The 25,780-nt window shown below is 32.8% G+C and overlaps 1 protein-coding gene across 1 annotated transcript in view; it reads left to right on the top strand.

The window, feature by feature from the left end:
* LOC114330575 (early growth response protein 1) overlaps nucleotides 1-25,780 on the top strand; it is a 453,598-nt gene that overhangs the window by 158,522 nt on the left and 269,296 nt on the right. The gene's annotated exons all lie outside the window — the stretch shown is intronic.

Genomic DNA, 25,780 nt, shown 5'->3' with positions numbered 1-25,780 from the left:
ACAGTCAGTAAAATGAGATGAAGAAATACATTCTTTAAAATAAAAATAAAACGTTTAAAAAACTGTCCCACCAAAGACGAGCATGTTAAAAGTTCGATATATTGATACGTTGTGACACCATTGATTGTTGTCCTATACTTTATAGCCCGATCAAGGAACACAAAACTGTACGAAAACCTCCAAAAAAATAAAGGAATGATGAAAATATGGGAATAGCTAGTTGAAATTGTCTATTATTATATAAGAAAAAGTTTACAATTCTACATCCCCTCTCCATTTTGCTAAAATGGAGGGGAATACCCCCTTCTAGGGGGTGAAAATATACATTCAAAACAATTCCGGAATTGGATAAAATGACTAATTCTTAGCAACTTTTGTTCTATAGAGTTTTTTCACTAAGTCAATATTTTCGAGTTTTTGCGAGTGAATATGTTCATTTTTACCAAAAAAAAAACATGCTTTTAGACGGTTTTCGCAAATATGTAAGTAAAAAAGTAAGTACCTACTCTATCGAAAAAAATATTCATAAAGAGAATATAGCTTATAAAAAAGTGAAATAAATGGTGTATGCATTTCAACGTGAAATAACCAAAAAACGGAGCACTTTTCGGAGAAAACTCATTACAAATTTTTTTGAATCTTTAAAGAAAAGGTTTATTTTTGTTCTTTAAAAAACTTTTAACATTTAAAATAAGTGAGTTACGCTCAAAATATTGTTGGTTGCTTTTATTTTTTGGTAAAAAATCGCGAAAATCACCTTTTAATTAGCATCCCAAATAAAATTAATCATTACCGCCTCACAAGTTACTTTACTTATGTATTCTTTATGTCTTATGTGATCTCTAAGTTTCATCGGTTCAAAGTGCTTGTTTTTGAAAAGGATGTAGTTAAAATGGCTGGAACGAGTCACTAATCACGAGTGTATTCACATTTCGAACAGTTATAACATAACCAATTTTTGTCAAAGTACCAGGAAAACAAAAAATTAAAAGTATTCAGAAAATCACAATTTACATTTTATTACTCTTTGAGATTTTTGGTATTACTAATTTAATTATAATCATTTTTAAGTTAATTTGAAAAAAAAATGGAACTCTTTTCAAAATTAGAAAATGTTTTTTATTTTAAAACCAATTTTTTTCAAAAACGAACACTTTAAACCAATGAAACTTACAGATCATATTATAAAGAACACTTACTTTTATTAAATCTTTTTTTTTAGGCACTTTAGTTATAAGTTATTATATATAAACTAAACTATATAATATAGTTTAGTAGTACAAGTTATAATGAGTTTTACCCGGAAAGTGCTCCGTTTTTTGGTTATTTCACGTTGAAATATTCGATTTGTAATTTGACGAATAAGAACGTAAATTTTATTAGCTACAACTCCGCTTTGACTGGGTATACAGACTTCATGCATACACCTACACATTTTTTCAATTTTTATAAGATATATTATTTTTACTAAGAATATTTTTTCGATAGCATACTTATTTTTTGAGTTATTTGCGAAAAACGGTCCAAAAACATGTTTTTTTTTGTTAAAAATGAATGTATTCACTCGAAAATAACTCAAAAAGTATTGACTTAGTGAAAAGAATGTATAGAACAAAAGTTGCTTAGAATTAGTCCTTTTACATACTTATTCCCAAATTTTCATCCTTCCTTTATTTTTTTTTTGAGTGTCCTTTGATCGGACTATTAGCGAGGTCCAGAACCTTTTCGATCGAAGCGGAAAAATTCTCGTGTCCCGGTAAACAACGCGTAAGGTAATGCTGGGTCCACAGTAACGTTAACGTCGAACGTCACCAAATTAACACACCAAAAATAATGGAATAAACTGCGTGTTAAAGTGTCTGGCCACACTTATTTTAGAAGCAGAAAACTCGTTTTTTAATCTAATAATTTCAAGATGGAAGTCGAAGCTGCTACGCTGTTATATTTTATGATTGCTAATTATTATTTTATGAATTTATTATTTTATAAACCGATCAAGCAAAAACCAAAACTCAAAAGAAGATGGTGGATTTTTGTCGGGGATCCCACAACAGCGGATCGAGCAACCTTACAAGGTGGGGGCAATGAAATAAAAATTTTCTCGTGACTGACGTACGCAGGCTTTTTTTTCGGGATGGGCTGTTATTTTCTTATTCTTTATGTACCATGTCCGTTCAGAACATTGGTTACCATCATAGGTATCTTAATTTTATTTAATGCCACCCTAAATCAACCATGAAGTTTTTCTTCATCCTGGACTGCCCTTGCGTGCTATTTTTACTTGAATAATATTTTGTAGCAACCTATATTTGGGACCTCACATAAAATGTCAGAAATAATTCAGCTATCTCTTCTGGATGCTTTTTATAATCGTAGTAGTCTTGCTGAGACATTCTAGTATTGTGTAGTTTCAAATCTTCTCCATCCAATAAACTCTTAAAATTCTTCTCTTGCACCACCACCATACAGTAAGACCGAGAACACGTAGCAGCGAAGTAGTCGGATCCCTAATGCCAATGTTAGGTCTCTGATACATAATACTTTGGACATCCTTCTAAAAGCGTCTCTTACTCGGGGGGTTTTATTAGATGATCAAATTACCATAACATAGCACGGGCAATTACTATTTTTATCTGGGCTCTGGCATTGAATTGAATAGATGGCAATTGAATAGATTTATTGTGGGACTTTTTCATTTATTATGTTCCAAAGACTTTTAATAATTTTGGATTTCAAGAAATTCTGCATATTTATGTTTCAGTTATTCAGTTATCAACAGGACACAAAATTCACTATATGTTCAGTCGTAATCTCTTTCTCAAAAACAGTGTCAGTAGACACCAGGCGAGGTCTCAAGGAGAGGGCAATTGAATCCATTGATCCCCACTTGGATCCGCGCCTGGGATCCCATAAACAAGGTTCTGTTTCAAACACTGTTAAAAATTTAAATATTTTCTCATTACTCCACTCCATTTTCGTAGAATAGTATGTACCTTTTTCACAAAACAAATTACTCTGCTGCGCTGCAAGCTAGAACTTGTTAAAAGAGTGCAAGTGTAGCCACAACAACGCGATATGTAAAGGAGTACATAACTCCTTTGAAGTGTAGAAAGAAACCGCCACCCGATCTATCGCCTAACGTTTAATGGCATTAATAATGGCAATAACAAATTAGCGCGCTAAGTTAAGTCGTGGCTACACCTCTCTTTAATGTCAAATAACACGTTAATTAACGGCATTAGACGTTACTGAGGCCCCAGCATAACATGTAGTTCTCGTTATAATATAAACCAACTGAGGTGGGCTGTTTATTATTATTAGTAGGTATTGGCGATCTCATTTAATCTTTCTCTGTTGTTCTCTTTATATCCCTTCAGGATTTCTTCTTGGTCACTTATGTTTATTCCATCTTCACTTCTACTAGTAGTTAGTCTAGGTAAGTATAAACTCTTTTGATATTCTTGTTTGTTCTCTTTTCTCTATGTGCCTTTTCTCTTTTTTTTTTTCTAAACATATTTTACTCTTTTTGTTGGATTCTCCTTGTTCTTGTCACTCCTTTTTGTTGGATTCTAAGATATCTTTAGTTTTTTCTTCTTGTTATGTTGGCACATTATTCGTCAAACCAGTGCTATTTTTATTTTTCTTTACTCTTATCCCAATGGCCAAATTAATTTTTTGAGTATACCTGATTTTGTGTTCTTACTGTTGTTTTAAATGTTTGTCTATACTTTTTACTTTGTGTAAATATCTCAGCTTTTCAGCACCGTCCATCTTTCTCCTTACTAAGATGAGACTAAGTTAATCAATCTGCCTTCATTATAACTAGATTCACTATATAGACTAGCTTTACCAATATTTGTCTATAACAGTCGTTCCTCTATGTAAAGGGGTCATGAAAAGGAATACCATTGTTTTGACGATGTTTTGGAAAGGTCAAAACAATATTTTTTTTAAACAAAGACTATTCAGTGGGGACTATTCAGTGGGGATTCAGTGGGGACTATTCAGTGGGGACTCAAACCCCGAAAACCACATAAATCACATACAGCTCTAGCGGAGACTAATGTAGCACTAGCGGAAATATTCGGAAGAACAAAAAGAAAAAAAATCTTGAAAAAGTAATGAGTGATATTTTTGTGTAGTATACAAAATTTATTTTAACAAATCTTATAGAAAACAATATACTATTGTGTCTGGAATAATATAGTCCGTCCGCTATAACTTTTCCCATTTTTATTACGATTCATTTTCAATCAAATTAAGTCAAAACAGAAAGTGAAACGTACGCCGATGTGTGTAGTACAGTATACAAAATGTATATACACATCGACGTTCGTTTCAATTTATGTTTTGACTTAATTTAATTGAAAATGAATCTTACCGCATGGGAAAAGTTATAGCGGACGGACTATATATGTAAAATGTTTGTTGACATTTCAATTCACCTTCACGACTAGATTTAAAAGATTTTCGAAGACTTCTTTAAGCCCAATTCCAACGACGACGTTGAAGCAAGCTTCAACAGGTTACCAATTTACAAGTCAGCAAAAAGAGAGAAAATATAATATAATAGTGTAAAAGAGAGAGAACACGGTTAATACCCATTGTTACTGTGCAATTAATAAATATTTTTTATTATTGATAAAATCCGTCGGACCAAGAGTAACGACGATAGACCACCAGTGTGGGTGGTACAAATTTTATTAAATTTGTTAATTCCTACAACGATCAAACTCTTAACACAACGTGGTTAGACCATTACATAGTAAAATTACCACGACACTGATCATACGTAGGTACATCAGAAGGGTGCACGCTTTAGCACCTGTATTTTAAATTTCTTTGAACCGTGTCATTTTACCGACAATTGACGGGAAAAAATGTAACGTTCCACAGGACAATAAAACTAGGATAAAGAGCCCATAAATTAGGGTTTGGTATTAGTTAAAGGATCATCAACAACAAATTTTGAAAGAAATTTCGCTATTTCACGTCGCGTTGAATCCCGACTTCAGTTTTTATCTTTTTCTGTTACATTTTTCTATTTCGCTCAGACTGCCGCGCCACGTTCCGTGGGATTTCTTCTTTACATTATATAGTAGAACTCGCAACACTGCACAACTACCTCTACCTAGTCTTAAGGTAACAGTAGAAGCTCCGTACACTCGCTAATTTTCCACCCATTATTCTCGCTTGACCACAATTATTTGTCTTGGTTTGCTACTCTTGCATGTACAGTGCAATCTAATAATTAATATTTTTTTCAATTCCAATTAGGCCCTTTGTTCGCTGGCTAATGTTCGCCTTCAATTTATATAATAAGAATCTTTTGTAATAATTTATTTTGTTTTTCCGATTTTAATTGTATAATGCAATTATCTCAGTGGAAGATAGATGCGTTTCGATTAACATCATAATCGAGATCGGAAATTTCATTTTCGGCCCATTTCGTACTCAAGCGTTTAATGAAGAAAGGGAGAATTAATCGATATATTCGTTTAATGTAGTAATTGTAGATTGTACAGATTTTTTTTAATTTAACTTTAATAACAGTAAGTTAGTAACAATAATAATTTAACAATATTAATTTCAATTTATAAAAACAAATGCAATAAAGTCATAATGACTGTAATGTTTCTTACTCCGGAAAAAAGACAATCTTACACTTTTGTTCTTTATAAAGTTTTGTCTATACCAGTTTTGCATAGACACTCATATTTTTCACGGTCCAGGTGCATAGGTAATTGTTGTACATACACTGTGAACCACTTACTGTTCTATCACTCACCAATGTCACTAGATCTTATTACTTCGCATGTAAGTTTCAAATAATAATTGTTCCCTTCTACACTTTAAGAGGATCGGTACGTATTTTCGGCTGCAATGCTATTCAAATGGGGATTCATTTTTTTCAAATCCTGAGAAAACTAATAAGTATTTTTGAAAAATTTAAACGCAGAATGAAAGATTACGTTATTAGCGAGGGCCGAAAGTCCCTGAGAACTTCTATAATGTTTATTTTAATAAGTTACAGGGGTGAAAAAACTAAGAGAAAATTTAGTGTGATTTTTAATTTCAAATATCTCATTCAAAATAAACTTTTTATTTATTCTAAGGGACTTTCGGCCCTCGGTAATAATTTAGTCTTTCATTCTGCGTTTAAATTTTTCAAAAATATTTATTAGTTTTTTCAGGATTTGAAAAAAATGAACACAATGCCGTGGTAATATTTTCCAAATCTGTCTTTGTCTTACAACGCACTCAACCGAATATAATATTGTCAGCATATATTGTCAGTCAGACACTGACAATCAGTGACAATTTTAAATATTTGACATTGCATCGGGAATATTTTGACAAATTGATTAAATATTATTGATATATAGTGTATTTGATAAATAATTGATTTAAGACGTGAACTTAATAAAAAGTTATTTATTGTGTATTATTTGTGGAAGATCCAAGCAGAGAATACATCAGATATATCCTGTGATCCAAGTATTTTGTTGTTAGAGATGTTCAAAATTGTAAGCGTTCCAAAATAACATATTATTAAAAAATCACTTTAACACTTTTCCTCTTTTCTCGATTGATTATTAGTTTTTGTTGTACAAATAAATTATTACAATCACTGAAAACATAGTTAGTGAAAAAATTATCACATTTATTAACTGAATTAATAATTTGCAATTATAAAAATAACAGTTATCCAAGAACATTCAAAAGCCATCTCTTTAAATTAATTATGACATTTTCAAGTAGAATGACATTCTAGTAATGTTTACATATCCACACCAGTGTGAATTTTACTACACGTAATTTGCCGTGTAAAGACAGAAAAAGTAGGGATACACGTAAAATATTTGCGAATTATGTACCCATAGCCTTAATATCAATCAGCTTCTCATGGTTTACTAACTTGCAGCAATCTATTATTACTTGATCTCTTTATAAAGGCAGCTCTTCTATCAGATATGGACTGATGCTGTTTGGTAAACACAAAACGAAACGAAACGAATGATATTATTTATTATTATTACAAAACGAAACGTTTCCAATAATATATGGATTAGTACAACAACGTGGCTTTTCTTTCTCCTCCCTTTTGACTAATATCTTCAAGCTTCATAGTGTGATTGCTAACGTGAAGGCATTGTAGTGAAGACACTGAAGGCATTGTAGTGAATGACATAATAGTAAACAACATTAGGTATGACGACGATATGCATTACTACAGTGAGGGCCTTCCAAATTTAATAAATAAACTAACCCAGGCCTGTGATCTTAGTGTTGACTTTCAAGGTAGAATGACACCATGTTGTATCTTTCCAGCGCTACTTTATGGAGTAGAAGCGAAGATGAGGAGGAGTTTCACGACTGTACCAAACAACTGGTCTACATGATAAAAAGACGCAAGCTGGAATACTTCGCTCACATTATGAGACTCTCTGCAAAATATAAACTTTTGGAGTTATGAACTCTGTTGTGGTTAGTACTTGAACTATATTATTACAAATATTATAACATTGGCTTATTCTATTGTTGTGTACAAATATGTAAATACAAAGCATTTGTAAGTATAATAGAAAAAAATGTACACGCGGTGAGGGTAAGGGCCAGGGTAAATGAACACGATCAAAACTGATTCATTAAATGTATACTAAAGGAATATTATCAAATTTACTTCTTACTTTTAAGGTGCCGAGACCGCTTGTCCATCGTTGGCTCTCATGTTGCCCAGCTTATTAGCAATAATTGTCTTATTTACAGCCGCACGAAATAGTTCAGTGCTAGTTTTCCCAAACCATTGGTGTAGGTTTTTAAGCCAAGAAGTTGTTGTTCTGAAGCTATTTCCTTGTGGCATTTTTATGATTAACTATTTAGATGGGGGCGGAGCCCCAAACAGCCTTGACTTTTTATAAATCATATATAAGGTCCATTATAGATTATGGCAGCTTCTTATATGGCAGTGCTAATAACTTATTAAAAAAATTAGATACTTTACAAAACAAAGCTTTGCGACTCTGCATTGGTGCAATGAAATCAACTCCAATTGAACCGTTAAGAGTAGAAACTGTGGAACCTCCATTAGAGCTGAGAAGACAATTATTGGCAGAAAAAATGATAATCAAGTGCAAAGTCAAAAATTCATCACTTACTCAAAAGAAATCCACCCTAAATATTCAGGACCTTACAGTATAATACTGGTCTAGAAACTCACCTCCTTTATGAGACGGATTTAGAAATTCAGTAGACTTCTCCCCTACAACAGTTAAAGTCAACTTAGAGCTTAGACGTTTTATTGTTGAACATTCAGATAATTATACCTATATATTTTGAATTAAGATATCTTAATAATGAAATAATCAATCAGCTATTAAACAAATATCAAATGTATACTTACTGCTATTTACACAGATGCATCAAAATATCCTTATGCCAAAGGTGCGGCGTTTATTGTCCCACTGCAAGTACAACGCAGATTTAAATTGAGTAGAAAAACATGCATTTTCACAGCAGAAGCGTTTGCTATTTTGAAAGCTATAGAATTTATAATGGAAAATAACATTTCATACTCCATAATTTTTTCTGATTAACTTTGGGTTTTAAATAGTTTACAATCACATTTACAAATCAACTCCGCATATAGTCATCCTTACATAGCCAAAATAAAAACTTTGCTCTCTCAAATGCAAAAAAACTAGAAAATTTATTTTTGTGTGGGTGAAAGCACACTCAGGTATCACATTCAATGAACAAGTTGATAAAGCGGCTAGAGAAAGCATACAGTTGGGAGAAGATGTTACACCCTTATTAACATTAGATGAGAGAATAAGTATTGCTAAGGATAATTTATATAAAAAATGGTCTAAACAATACAAACATTTTATTTTGACAAAAGGCACAAGATATACATTGCTAGAACCCGATATTCGAAAAAATTACTGGTTTAAAAATTACGATTATCCGAGAAGTTCCATAACAACCATATCTCGGATGAAATTTGGACATGCTTGCTATCCGGCACATTTATAGAAAATAAAAATAATTTATAAAAATCTTTGTGATATTTGCAATGAAACGGCGGACTTGGATCATATATTTTTTATTGTAAGAAGTACACACATCAGTCGGATATTCTTACAAAAAATTTAAGAAGTTTAAACGTTTACGGTCCCTATAATGTTATGTATCTTTTGGCACTGAGTGATAAACGTATTTTTGATTTTATTTTGTTTTTCCTATATGACTGTAAAATTAAGTTATAGAATGACTAGATTAGGCTTGCAACCTTAAATGCCTTTCCTTTTGATTGCATGCATGCCTGCCTTACCGTGTGGGATGGGTATGTAGGTAATCAATAATTATTAAGAAAAAAGAAAAACCCTTGAATGAGAAAAAAGTGACCCTTGTCCTTATCCCAAAATTTTTATTAATATTAATTTAGCAAAAATTCACTTTGAAAATAAAATGTTTATTATATCTATTCTTAACAAAAAGGTCGGTCAGACTTAGATAACCTTAACTTAGATTATTAATTAGATAGTTTAGATAAGATATATTATGTTTATGTATGTAATATTTACTTTGTTTCTGGCCGCATGGTCTAACCCTAAAGCCAATAAAAAAAAACTATTTAGATGGGAAATAAGCCACAATTAAATGGCTTATTTCCCATCTAAATAGTTAATCACCAAGAAGTTGTACGACGACCTTCACTTCTTTTTCCCATTATTTTACCTTGCATGACAAGATGAAGTATGCCATATTTTTCTAGGTGACGCATTATATGACCAAAGTATTCTAATACGCTTCTTAACCGTGTTCACTACTTCACAACTTTTATTCAAAAGTTGCAAAACCCTCTCGTTTGTGACTCTTTCTACCCAACTGATCTTCAGAATACGGCTGTAGACCCACATATTAAATGCTTCTCTTTCATGGTTCATGCTTTAACTCCGTAAAGTAATACTGGGAATATATAACATCGAACCATTCTCATGCAAAGTTCCAAATTGAGATCATGACTGCAAAGGATTTTCTCAAATTTCATAAAACTTGTTCTTGCTTTGGCAATTCTACTTTTTATTTCTGTACTAGAGTTCCAGCTTTCCTTAATATGAGTACCCAGATATACAAGATAACTTACGCGTTCAATTGAGTCATTACCAATTGTTACGTTATAGTTATTATTATTAACGGTTGCCTGTTTACTAATAACCATAAACTTTGTTTTTCTTGCGTTGAGTTTGAGTCCATATATCGCGGAGATCGACACCATTCGGTTCAATAACGCTTGAAGATGATCAGTTGATCCTGTCACTAACAAGGTGGTATCTGCATATGCATATCTGATATTGTTCATAAGCACGCTATTAACGATTATTCCCTTTTGCGATTTCCAACGTTTCATTTGTTTCAGCGTGGTGACAATATACAGCCTGACAGCCTTTTCGAACTTCTCGCTTGATTTTTACTTCTTCAGAGCTGATCCCCAACCCTAACACATGCAGCCTGGCCCCAATACAAATCTGCGATGATTTTACCGTCCAGGCCCGAGGCCGGTAGTCTTGAGAATATGTAACATTTTTTGATGGCGAACTTTATCAAAAGCCTTTTCAAAATCAATCGCCACATTCAAATTATCATATCGTCATTCACATAATTTTGCATTACATATAATTCTGCTTTTAGTGTGATTAAAAATAAAAACTTAAATTTGATACTGTTAAAAGGTTATGTAAGCCAATGTTAATTCGTTAACTGTATCGATCCGTACCAATACGATTTGTTGACACGACTTTGACGTTGACGCAATAAACCTACCAAATGTTGTGTCCATTTTATTTATTTTACGTTAAGGCAGATCCAGATCTAAGGCGTTTGCTTGTCAATGAGAAATTTGTATGTGCGGCAACTTCTGACGCCTAAAAATAACTTGAAATATTGTTTTTCCATACAGAAGCACTGAGCACGGTAGTTTTTTAAGTAGAATAGCAGGTGAAAAGCGTAACAAATTGGAAAATCATTAGTAAATATTTTCAGGAGTCAGGTCTGGTAAGTAATTATTAAGACAGAGGCAGTAACGAAACACAGATATTCGAGTGTGGAGGCGTGTTTTTACCTCAGTTTTAAATTAAATTTTTCCGCCCGCCAGTAGGGAATTTGCCAAATTTAAACCAGCCATGATAATGGCGAATTTCTCTGTTCATGATTTATTTGAATATCTACTTAATCGAAGTTGTAACTTAATAATAACGACTCCTATAATGACCCCTAAAAACAGGGGGCTAAAAAGTGCGAAGAATATCGAACAATTAGCCTATGTGGAAACTGTTTCTCTGAGTCATCCATGGAAGAATTTATTAGAAGTGCAAGGAACAAATATCGGACAGACAGTTCTGGTTCATTAATGCGGTGGGTACCAGAGAGGCATTTTTTGAAATACATGTACTGATTCATTTCCTTCTGAAGGAAATGGAAGGAAATGTGGAAGAAAACGACGGAGAACCTAACTCCGTAACAACTCACACCGAAAGGTAGACGAGTTCTGGATTGAGTAAGTAAGTAAGTAAGTAAGTATGTACTGATTCAAAGATGCAGTGACGTTAACTGTGACGTGTACGCGTGCTTGATCGACTATGAAAAGTCATTTGACAGAGTTTAACACCAAAAGATGATTAACATTTTAAAAGAAGCAGACAGAAGACCTCATAAATAATTTCAGAACTGTACTGGAATCAGACCGCATATATATGAAAATTACCGGAGAAGAAACAGATCACATAAAAATACTACGTGGAGTTAAACATGGATGTATCCTATCGCCGTTGATATTTACATATTATGTACTCAGAGAGAATTTTTAACGAGGCTCTATACTGAGTAGACGAAGGCATCCTTCTAAATGGAGAAAGAGTAAACAATATTAGATATGCCGACGACACCATGGTGATAGCAGATAGTTTAGAGGGACTTCAGATGTTAATGGATAGAATCAACGAGTATAGTCAACAGTACGGACTAAGACTAAACATAATTACCCAGAAAACGAAACAAATGATTATCAGCAAGGAGAATATAAACGGGGCTCATCTATACATTAATGGAACGCAGATAGAGCGCGTAAAACAGTATTGCTACCTGAGAACTATTATAAACGAGCAGTGGAGCAATGTACAGGAAATAAGAATGCCGCATAAGAAAGGCAAGAGCGGTCTTAACAAAATGAGCGCCATCTTCAAAAGCCACAATATATCCCTAGAGACAAAAATGAGATATTATACCTATTTGAGATGTTACGTTTTCTCTGTATTGTTGTAAGGAGCGGAGGCATGGACGCTTACAGACACCACTATTAAAAAACTTAATGCATTTGAGATGTGGCTTTATAGAAGAATGTTGAGTTCATGGAGCACGAACGAGGAAGTTCTAGGAAGAATAAAGAAGGAACTGGAGATTGTCTTTACCATCAAACGCATAAAATTGCAGTATCTGGGACACGTTATGAAAAATCAGCACCGTTACTCCCTGCTGCAGTCCATTTTGCAAGGTAAAGTCAAGGGTAAGTTGGAACCCGGCAGAAAGAGAATATCATGGCTGCGGAATTTGAGAAGATTGTTTAAGAAAACCTCAATGAAACTGTTTCGAGCCGCAGCGAGCAAGGTTATGATTGCCAATATGATTTCCAACCTCTGAAACGGATATGAATCAGAAGAAGAAGAAGAAGAAGAAGAAGAAGAAGAAGAACTTAATAATAGATAAGAATTTGAACTATATTTTAAACGCCGGCTAGTTTGGTTCAATTTTTAGGAACCTTTAAATCAAGTCACAATAAATCTGTGTATTTTTGTATTACGAAGTTCTAGAAATATTTTCTACATGACTAGAGACTAGAACTAGACTAGCCTTAATAAAATGCCTTATTGTTTAAAAATAAGTTTGTTTATTACTTATATTTTTAGTAAACTGACCTGGGAGTCTCGGTTGTTTAAATTATTCCTACTCCGGTCTCTTTAGAGTCGATTTGAACGTTATACCAGAATTTCGTCCATCGCCTTTCCTATAGTAAAATAATGATTTTAAAAAGGTTGTGAAACTACTTTTATTCGACATCTCGTTTGTCATTGTATCTGTATTAATAACGAAGGAGTTATATTCGCGGACGGATGGACAGACGGACAGACAGTTATGAAACCGGAAGTATATATTTGCTCTCGTCTTGCTGAGGCACGTCGGATAATATCCCACTTGTACTATTCCGGTGGCTTTAAAACAGTACTTCCGGTTGCATTTCTAAAACCGGAACTCCTAGGTCAAATTTCTCACCTTTAGTACCATCCTTGGATTATAATCTTTCATTCGACACCTCACTTGTCATTCTACCTGGTATACACTGGCGAAGCGTCCATGTAACCACTGTTACTATTGGTAACAGTTAAAAATCTTGCAAATAAATATGTATTTTATGACGATGAATAATTCCATTTATCATTTTATTTTATTTTTACCAATAGAAATATATTATTATATTATGTGTTAATAGTACCTAATTCAGTAAATAGCCAGACACACGAAAATATTGGCGAGTTTATGTGACTCAGTTGCACTTTATTTTATTATATTCTGTTACCAGTCTCATTTGTGGTGACAATGAATGGTTATCTCGCTGTCGCTCGGGCGGCTCGGGACCGGCTAGTACTGAAAATTTTGAAGGAGCGATGGGCGAAGGCGCGCTGTTTATATCAGTAAGGCTGTTACCAGATTTAAATTTGCTAACAGTACCTATAATAAAAAGTGTGCGTGCTGTTCACCATGGATGAGTGTCGCTGAGTAATCGATCAACTACTTGAAAAGTAATTCTGATTGAAAAATAAAATGAGATTATTGAAAATGAAAGACCTATTTTAAACAATTTAAAAAAGGAATTTAAAAAATTAGCTCGATATTTTAAATTTAGTTGGTACAGTGAAAATCCTTGGTTATGTGGTTGCAAGAAAAATAGACTGTATTGTTAGCCATGCCTTCTGGTTTTTACAGAAAAATGGGTGGACCAGGTTCAAGATTTAAATAGTTTTAGAGTTTTAAAAAAGAGACATGAAATTTCTCCGTTACCTACATGTAAGATGTATACCCAATTTTATTCAGTTTGGCAAAACAAGAATCAAAAGTTCTCTTAACCAAGCATTTAAAGCAAATATTGCTAAACATATAATGAGTATGTTAAAAAAATAGATAGGTACTCGTATATCCTTAGCTCACTTATAATAGATATGTACCGTATGATTTTTGGCCGAACAAGAATTAGCGTTTCGTGGTCATTTTGAGGGCGACGGCTCTGACATTCGAGGCAAATACAGGGAATTGTTAACATTAATTGCCAAAAAAGATCAAAAATTTTGCCAACATCTAGAAACATCAACTGTTTTTTCGAGAGTTTCAAGTGATATACAAAATGATATTATTGAAGCTATATGTATATACTGTTGTGATCTTACTTTTGAAATCTAATGATGTTCTCAGATGTAATTTGTCTTAATTAATTAATCAATAATTATCTCATTAATCAAACAGATCAAATACCAATATAGTGTCCGTCTAAGGGCTAAATTATAATATCAATTACTTACTTTCGTGGCTTCAAAGTAGGATTCCTAATCGGGATAGATAAAAGAGAGTAAAATAATACACACATACGGATTTCAATTAGAAATTATAAAAATCGTTTATTTTATCTAAATGGCAATAACTGCTTAATATTTCTTATATCTTATCTTTCTATCTTTATTTAATACAACAGTTACAAAAAATGGGAATCTTATTTCTTTTTGTCTCCAAATTTATTTTATTTGTAATGAACTATTATGATTTATCAGTAACAAATTGATTTAGGTTTGATGAAATTTTTTTAATAGTGATTGTGTGGCTCAATTTCCAATGTGGTATTTAATACACAAACCATAAATTCATGTCATAACAAAATAGACTGACCTTTACTGATGATTTGACAATGTCTTCACACAAAACACATTTTCTATTGGCTTGGGTTGCGATCCAACGACTCGTCCAAGTCTTCCAGTAATGCCTCTGCTCCTTTGAAAACTACGCCTCGTACAGCACTCGTTCCTGCCTTCTCCTGATGCCGTGTTCCACCTTTTTTAAACACTTCAACAAAACCGGGATACTCTAGACCAATGAGACTCAACCTGCAGCCCGCGGGCCGCATGCGGCCCTCTAGCATTTTTTATGCGACCCGAAGGCTAACTAAAGGGCCCTGCGATCAAATTATTTGTCTTTCACGTGTTTTCTGTAATTATTTGATAGTGTGCCGATGTGTTTAAGGCGTGTTTGGGAGTGAGGCAGCAGGTTGCTCGCTTAAATTTTTTGCGCAGATAATTTAATGAAATTAATTTTGAAATTATATCGAAATTTTTGTTTTGAAAGTTCGAGTTCTTAAAAATTTCGACATAATTTCAAAATTAAAGTCATTGAATTTAAAGTCATTGAAAAAAATACACAAGGTGGTTCTAAAGTTATGGGTCCAGAAAGAAATGGGCAAAATCTATAAAACACCCTGTAACACGGTTATAAAGTCGGTGGAGCAATACATTTAGTATGAATAGAACCGCCTCATTTACCTCTATTCACCATTCAAGTATTTCCGTTTTCCAATGAAACACCCTGTATACTACTTCATCTTGATTGCGGCCCGCAAACGGTGGCAATAGCTACTATGTGGCCCAGGAAAGAAAAAGGTTGAGTATCGCTGCTCTAGACTCAAGGAGTTATGTACTATCTCGACTCGGCCTATCACTCGTTCCACGATATCTTACTTTTTATTTTTCAAAAACAAAACTAACGAACCCGGCGTTTCACTTTTTTGTACACTCTTCTCGAAAACTGGACTTCGCCTGTCGATCACTCAAAACACACTGACTCTCATTGCTCATTCATTCTCCTCCTTCCAAATACCCCTTCCAGCATTCAAAAATCAACCAATCCAAAGCAACTTTCAATTATCCGTATTTACCAACACAAACTTTCGTTTTTCTAAATATCTTAATGGATTTCAAGAAAAAATAATGTTCCCCATTTCAATTTTACTTTCCACATTAATACTCTTTACAAATTTAATAACCTATTATCTTCCACGAACACTTTCTTTTTAAACGTCACTCTAATTGTTTACTTGAGTCGTATTGTTCCTGGGGTTCGTAAACACTTCTCCGAAATACTTTCTTAAAAACTACCTATACAAAATTTGTTTTTTACATGGTGTTCCAAATTTACATGCCCGCGGTCGAGAAAAACGAAAACCTTTATTTTTATTTGAATTTTAAATATAACTATAGACTTTTATTTCTTATGTCAAATAGGAATATAACAATACATTTAGCCATATCTTCATTTTTTTTAAATAAGATTTTTTGCATCTGGTTTTGGTAACACTTTAGAAAAAGTCACGCGTCGCCACTGCTGGTATAATGACGGAGGAGTTGAATTTACGGACAGACAGACGGACGAGGATAATTAAACGTTTTTACATTTTTTAAACATTGGGTAAAAACAATAAGGTAGTCCAAAGAAGGTTGAGAATATTAGAACGATTTTAATTATTGAACTTCATAATCATAATAGAATTTTCAAAGTATTGGCAATTATAATAATTATGCTGCTCCATAAACTACTAAATACTGATGTTAAAAAATACTAACCAATCTTACCAAGCTGAAGAAATATGGCCATATAATTTTTTCAGAAAGTTCTCAAGAATTTACAGTTTACTAATAACAACTTAGTTCAGTTCCAGAAATATTAACTAAATTAAATTCTGCATACATTGAACATTTCTTGCATAAAGACACCTTAATAAATACTTATAAATAGTTATTATTTAATATCAAAAATGAATAACCACTTTCAATTTAGTTGCAACACGAAACTACAGCCGCATCATTATTCCAGTCGAATAATTTTTTTTTAGTTATTTAATACTTATAAACAATATAATGAATCATATTGTAAGTTTAATTCTACTAAACAAAGTAAGATACATTTTGTAATACAATATTGTGCATAAATTTTTCTACTAATCAAATCAAGTAATTTTTTCCTTTTTACTGAAATCCTTATTGGGACAAGGCATATTCAATTTTTCGGGCAATTTGCTCCCCATTTCAAAAGCTTAATATTTTTACTTTGACAAGTCCCATGTATTCCACATGTGTTTCAATCTAACCTTCAAACGTGTATTCATACGTCCTTTTTCATTTTAAAATCAAGCTCCTATATTTTACGTTTTCCAAACTCACTGCGTTCCCGCCCTATGACCCAGCGAACGAACTCGAGCAGGAAATCACCCCCGAGAGGTCACGGGAAGATACGCAAGGTCGCGGTCGGATCTTGACACGTGGCAGGGCTCACTTTTGCCGACAGGGTAGTGGAAACAGCGGGCCGCGGTGCTGTAGAAGCGTGACCTTGACATCTCTCGCCAGCCTCAGCCGACCCAGACCTCGCGAGCTGAGCGATGCTCGAGGGATCGATGCAGCATCGAGTGACTGCACTCATCCGCACCCGCACACACACCTTTCGTTCCCCTGCTGTAGTGGATTCGTTGTCATGTCGATAATGATGATGATGGGTTTTGCCAATTGAACGTACAGTCCTTAGGTGCGAGGCAGGACCGGAACGCACGAAATATTCTTAATAAAAATTGACAAAAACAAATCGCACATTGAAAAGATACTATAGTTCAAAGTCACTATACGAAATTTATCATTTTTTAAGACGAAATTTATAATTTTTTAAGATACTTAAAAAATGATAAATTTCGTATAGTTCTTTTCAATGTGCCATATTATATAGTAACAGAATTCTTTTCAATGTGCGATGTGGAACGTATCGCACATTGAAAAGAATACTGTCACTATACGAAATTTATAATTTTTTAAGATATGTACTTAAAAAATGATACATTTCGTATAATGACAGTATTCTTCTCAATGTGCGAAATGATGATCTTTTGTTAAACATATTTATTATTATACACCGAGAGAAAAAAATTCTTGACATAAAGAAACTTTATTAATATTTAAGAAAGATCGACTTGGCATATTGCCTAAGAAATATATCTTTGTATGTAAGATATAATTTTCTAAAATATTTCAAATAAATTCTACTACAGCCAAAGAAATATATCTTAAACATGATTGAACTATCACTTTCTGGCAAACTTCAAATCCATATATCAGAAAGAAATTACACTTGATGTTAATTAATTTTATTAGTCATATATATTTTCTACACATTAGAAAACTATTCTTTCTGAGCAATAATATTTCTTAGTAAGGAATATTATTATTTTACTATTAATAATTAATTTATTTAATGTTAAGAAATATATTTCGCAGAGATAAACGTATATTTAGAGTTAAGTTAATATTTCTTGAAGATAAAGTGATATTACATACGGCGAAATAAATCATTGTGTTAAGGTAAAATCATTATTTATTAATAAAACAAGATATAAAACCTTATTATTACATACAAATATTTTCTCCACTCTTAAACCACTGACTTCTACACAACAATAAAGGGATGGAGAGGCAAATCCAACTTCCTCAAATTTTCCTTCTTTTGTTAATAGCACTTTGTATATCAGCAATTCACTAAAACAAAATCATTATGTAGAAAGAGTAAACTTACTTTAATAAAATTTTTTTATAAAGATATAGATATTTATTTTGACAAATTTAGGAAATACAAAAAAAAACAAATACACGGTCCCACATAAGAACTATTAATACTAATAATAATCAATCATATTTAGTTCAAACATGGCATTATTTAACCTATACATCTTTATTTATTTTTTTTTCTTTTTGTTAATGAAATATTAATTATTTATCTGTATAATATTAAGTCACACAATAAACATTGTTTAGCTAAAACAAGAGGGAAAATACAACCAATGTAAAACATTGAAGCAGACATAATAATATGTAATTTTCTTAATTTTTATAATCTAAAAGAGACAGCATACCTAATCATTAAGACATTTTATTACGGGAAAGTATTATTAGTTTACATCTAAGTCATTTAATACATATTAACTAATTCACGGTTTTCGGCAATAACGTTTCTTAACCATAAACATATATTTCTTTTAGACTAACTGATTATCTGAAATAAATTAACAGAAAAAATCCTCAGCGTTGCACCCGCCATGTTTGATATAGCGTTGTATTGTATATTTTTATAGAAGACGATACATTCAAGAAACCTATTATGGTTGATGCATAAGTATACATATTTTTAAAAAGGTACTTACATGTATGAAGTTCTACCATTTCTGGAAGACCCCGCAGTTGGTTAATAACTCCTTTCTTAATATTGTTCTGAAGCTATATATTATATCATTCTGTCCCAGCTTTAAATTGTGGCATATTTCCCAGTTAGAATAATAAGCTCCTTTATTTCAGAGTCGTCCATCATTATACCTAAAAAGCATATAAAGATACTATTATGTTTCTATTTTAACCATTCGGATAAGCAACAATATTATTATTACATCTTAAATTACTCAATTTACTTTTATTTAATACCTATATATGTACGTACCTTCAAAATATCCGTTAATTTTTAAAGTACACCAATAAATCCAACATCCATCTGTATTAACATGAACATATCACGCCATCTTGACAAACACTGACGACTAAATCATAAATAGTTAATCTGCGCAATTCTTTTGTGGAAGAACATCTCTTTGCAAGTAACATTTCGACATTAATGACAAAGTTTTTATTTTATAACCACAGTTACTACAGAGGGTATTTCTGAAGAATTATTTCTTGTGGTTTAAAATATTTATTTGATTGCAAGAAAATTTCTTGTTCACAAATATAAATATGGATTAACTTAACACTATATTTCTTATACTGCAAAATATTTGTAGTTTTCAATTTAAGAAATAAAAACTTTAGGATAAGAAAATTAAATGTAACCATTAATGCATTTCTTAGTATTGAAGAAATTATCTGTAAGAAATTATTGAGGTGTGTTTAAAAACTCGTTTCTTTATATGTGAACCGGTATGTTTAAGTTAATAGGATATGTTAACTTTTAAGAAATATTGCTCAAAGAAATCGGTGTTTTAGGAGAAAGGAAATTGTTCTCTCGGTGTATGATCTAGATTTTGTTTAAATATATTGCAACACTAAACCTGTGTTTTGTTTTATTAACACAGACATGGTGACTTTTCTTTATTTCTTATAACTCTTTGCGTAATTTAAACTCATCTTAGTCAACCATACTCTACTTGAGCATCTGACCATTTTTTTCCATCTTTGATCATTTTATTCTTGGTAAAGTTGGATTAAGTTATTTTTTTATTACTATACTTAATAGTTATTTATGAAACAGTTCATGAAGTATGCTTTTTGCGAACGCACGCGTGTTTACAGCACGAGCGTAATCGCGTAAGTACGCAAAAAGAACTTCACGCACAGTTTTATACAATATTTTATCTACGATAAACAAATAATTTGTAACTTTTCGTCACTAGAATTCACTTCTATTCAACAATTTTTAGACCTTTGAAATTTAAAAGTTCTAACTTCTTTCAAACCACAAAACTGTCAAAACTTTTGTTATAATTTATTGCCCAAATGTCATCACCATGACAACGCGAGTTGAGGATATTTGATTATAACGACAGAGATAGCTATACAGTACATGTCTATTCTTATTCAGATATACTTTCCAGTTTACCTCACCTTTGCAGTGTACGTCGACTTAACAAGAAAAGTTAGGTTATGTAGAGATGTTGGTGGTGGACATAATATACAGCATATTGTTTGATCTTATTTATTATTGTTACTTATAATTTTGTTAATTCTTTTTATTTTTGATTATAGTTCTGTGTTAAAGGTTTTGACTGATTTTTGTATTTTGTAATTTTAATCAAAATTAATTGACAAACCAATGATATAAATTCAGATAAAAACAAGACGTACGTAATTTTTTGCTCGGCTAGCTTTGATCCCAATAATTGAATGGTGGGCTACAACAATGTTGTAAGCGACAGAATCGAGATTATGCAGGAGATGAAAAAAACACATTGACAAGCCATTTACGAACATACGGATACCAACATTGCGGTACGAAAAACTCAGGGAAGGCAAAATATTTTTAGCCAGATTGAAAGATGCTCGCATTGGTCTTTGGATATGCAATAATATTGCATTAAAACCTCACTTTGACCCAATATGTCGCTTACAACATTGTTGTAGCCCGCCATTCAATTGTGGATCGCTCGTTATGAAAGTGTGCCAAAAAACAGTGCGAAAAAGTAAACCCCATCTAAAATACATTGTTACTTCACGCACACTTTAAATCCTTCACGCACTGCTATCTATAATGACAGTTTTCACAAACTAAAAACTTATGCATAATATGAGATATAGTAGATAAAATATATTTTACCTCGTTGGTTAACGACGTTAGTCTTCAAAATGCTGTAAAATCAGTTTTATCGCTTACATTAAGCCACGTCTACTTTTTCTGGAAACTGTCTGTTGTAAAAGGAGTCTTGTATGTGTACTTTTTTTGCTACGTATGTATAGGTAAGGCGGTCTTCCATTTACTGATGATGGATCCATTCCAGGATACTGGAACCCTGTACCAACTTGGTTAGATCTAGCTAAACTCTAGAGAATGGGTACTATATGTTTTTCTCGTACTATATGTTTTCAATTTCTCGTGGTCATGCAAAATTTGGTTGGCGGTTTCAGGTCCTTTGATACAGAGCCCGTTATAATTCTTGCATTGTAATTCCATTATATCATGTAGACGTCCCTGGACTGATAGTTGTCCGGTACTGATTTTTTTGCAGTAGTTCAGCCCCATTAGCATAATATTATGTCTATTATATCGCTGATATTAAGATGCATATATTATATCTTCTGATTCCAAATAACCTTTGAGACTATTATCCCAACCACTTTACTTTACTTACCAGATTTAAATGTGTACCGTTTAGACTTAGAGGACTAGATCGCTACAAATTCGTTCTTCTGGTAAATTTATGATTTTGAACTTCTGGGGAGTACTTTTTTAAGCCCCTTAATAAGTCTATTTTAAAGTGCATTTAAAGCCTGTTATATTATATTATCTCTAAGTTCCAATAAATTTTCCGTGGGTTTTCCAATATTAAAACTGATTAGGTTGGTATTATTAAATAAATGTCATGAAATAAAAATGAAAAAGTTTGATTCCTTATCTAATATGTATATAGGAGGTTTTGACAACTGATTAAGAGAAATTATGCTCTTGTCCGACCCTGTTCTTGCGTTAGTGGTGCAAGTTTATCTGCTACCGAGCAGAGCAAAACAAAACACGGTGAAGCAGCAACAACAGAAGCTCGTGTCTAGAACTTTTACCATTGATTACAAGCCTTTGAGTTAAGGCAAATTCACATTTCATGAACTAGTAGTTTGGCATCATAATACTCACGTTTTGGATAATATGTGTAATACTTTGTAACTGAGGATTTTTGATATCTAGAGTTCTATGTTAATTCAATGAATAATGTATTTTGTCTATTTTAAATTAAACACCTATAATAACATAAAACCAAATAATCTCATTACTTTTTTCCTAATTGGGTCAGCAATATTAGCTTTGAAGAACAACCATAAATGAAAAATCATACAAAATTTTCAGGAAGAAAAATGATTACCATGTTTCAATTCATGAGCGAACACTTGAAGAGGGGTAAATAAAATTAAAAGTTAGTTATTGTAGCATAATATCTAAGAGTAGGTATCTACGAATTTGAAATTTGTGTCATGGAATTCTGTTTGAGTTGGTTAATATGCCATATTATTATAGTTGGGGAACTGCCATATTTTAGTTCGTTCAATTTTAATTGGACGTATTTGTATTTTCCATTTAAAAAGGGATTATAACGAGTGGTATAAAATGCCGTTCATGCATTAAAATAAAATCTAATTTTAAGAGAAAAATCTAGGATTCCAAGAAAAGATTAGATAAGGGATTTTAAGAGAAGAATCTAAGAAGGATATAATTTTAAGAGAAATCTAATGAAAATAATAATGTGTTTAACAATATTTTGTTTGCAGACATCGTTCACAAAAGCCATCCATTGTACTTTATTGGTCTCAGGAGCATAAGCAGAAGCAGTTAAGTGTCTACGTACGTAGTATCCAAAAAAGTTAAATGTTTAGATTAATATTTTGGGAAGATCATATTTTTCGTCGTTTTTCATCGAAGAAAATCTTAACGTAGTAAAATATCCTAAATTACAACGAAATGAAATTATTTCTGCACTTCAACATCTTCAAATCAACTTTAACGAAATTTGGTTTCAACAAGACCGCTCTCCTTTACATAATGCACAGTCCGTCAGAGACTGTTAAGATTTCATTTTCCTGAACGGTGATTAGTACACAAGGTACAATAAAATAGCCTTGTCGGTCACTAGACTTAACTCCCCTAGATTTTAATTTTGGGAGATATCAAAGACCAATTTTTACCAGCATAAATTCGACGGAGTCACCAACTTGGAGCAACTGAGACAAAAGATAGACGAACTTAGCCAAAACATCAGCAAATGAACTCAACGTCATTAAAAAGGCGTGGTATAATAGATTTGGTTTCTGTTTGGCACAAGGTGGGGGTTTATTTGAGCATTTTATTTGGTTAAGAAGTAAGAAAAGTAGTAGTTTTTGAATTAATGTTTATTAATTTTTATTTCATTTCATTTTTAAATAGGTAACTAATTTTATTTTCATATTCACTACTTCTAAACAAAAATATGGTTTCAAAGTTATTATTTGGAAAATACCAAAGAATGCCTTATTCTAAATTATTTGACATTTGTCAAATTAGACATTTGTAAGATATTATAAAGGTTTAATCAATTTAAAAATATTACAAATCGCTTTTTTTGGTCACAAAGAATGTCAAAAAAATTTACAAGTAAACATGCTAATAAATGCGTATAGTAGGACAATCCACATGCAGGCTCTAGAACTTTAACGTGTATTCATGACATCAGCCAAAATTCAATAATAAAGTACCTATACATAAAAACCATAAATGGTATCCTTACAAAATGAATTTAGTGCAAGTATTAAACAAAGACGACCCAGGTAGAAAACTAATGGATCGATGAAATCTTCTTCTTATTACACCGTCTCCTTTCGAAGGTTGGCGATCCAAATGGCAATTGTAGTTTTGGAAACTGCCGCACGAAAAATTTCTGCAGATGAGCGGTCAAACCATCTTCTGAGGTCTTTCATTCATGAGCTCTGGCGTCTTCCTACTGAAATCGAAAAGTGTGGGTAACAAACAAAGTATCATAGATAAGAGGGTAATATTTTCATCAGGACGATAAAACAGCCTATAAATAATTAGGTTTACTCAAAAACAAATGATCAAAAATAATTTAGTATAGCTTAAAATAGTGTTTTACGGTTTTCTCATAACTTATAAAATGTAACTTGTCTCCTTTCAACTATAAACGATTGAATTATTTCTAGGCAATTTGCTTAATTAGTGAAAATATAAGTGTAACTTTAAACGCAATAACATGATGGCTCGAAGCTCGTGGCAGTGATACACGTACGGGTTACGAGTAAGATTTCAAACTTGTTGGATTGACGGCGTACTTACTCCGCGGACTTAAAGTACGCGTACTTGCTGTGATACATGCACGCGCGAAAAAGGTCGTCGAGCCGTAAGTTCGCGTACTTAAGCGCTGGTTTCCTCGAAAGCGGTGCCGACAACCTGCGATCGTAACACTGCGATGAATGACATCATAAAAAACTGTACCATTGCAAAATAATAGCGTCGGTTTCCAAGGATGCGTTGGAAGCCACCGCTTGCTGAGCTTGCACATTCCGTTGCCGGAGTGAAGAACCTTGAATTTTTCACCGTAATCTAACGTAATTCATCGCAGTGCTACGGTCGCTGTTTGTCGGTGCCGCTTTCGAGGAAACCAGCGCTTTACTCGCGTGTGTATCACCCCTTTAAGCTCATGATTACTGCTCTTCAGGAGACAAGATGGCTGGGGAAGGGAGAAAGGTGTCAGGGACACTAAAACGCACACAATTCTATATAGTGGGAAGGAACAAGGAAGCAAAGAATGTGGAGGAATTTGTGGTGAATAATGATTTTAAGTCAAAATTCATAGACTTCCAGGCAGTGAAAGGATATGCAAGTTGAGAATTTGCACCCACTTCTTCAACCTAACAATGATAAACATTCACTGTCCAACAGAAGAACAAGAGCAACATACAAAGGAAAGCTTCTACGAACAGCTGGAGATAGTATAATATGATAATGCGCCAAAAAATGACATCAAAATTATAATGGGTGATATGAATGCTAAAATAGGCAAGGAGCCGTAGTTCTATGGCACAATAGGAAAACACTCACTGCACAATGAAACAAGCAAGAATAGGGAGTTTTTGATAAATTTTGTCACCAGTAAAAACATGATTATAAGTTCCACATGCTTCCCACATAAAGACATACATAAAATGACATGGATTTCACCAGATGGAATCACAACCAATCAAATTGACCATGTGCTGATAGACAAAAGGGCAGCCAGTAGTATCTACGATGTGAGAACACGACAAGGAGCATGCTGTGGATCAGACCATCTTTTACTACAAACGAAATTTAGATGCAGAGTTTACAGGAAAAGAAACGAAAGACAACAAAGAACAAACAAACTGGATCTGGAAAA

Source organism: Diabrotica virgifera, chromosome 4, assembly GCF_917563875.1.
Source record: "Diabrotica virgifera virgifera chromosome 4, PGI_DIABVI_V3a".
NCBI classification, from domain to species: domain Eukaryota; kingdom Metazoa; phylum Arthropoda; class Insecta; order Coleoptera; family Chrysomelidae; genus Diabrotica; species Diabrotica virgifera.
Note: the sequence above shows the minus strand (reverse complement) of the source record. Positions and strands in the feature narration are given on the sequence as shown.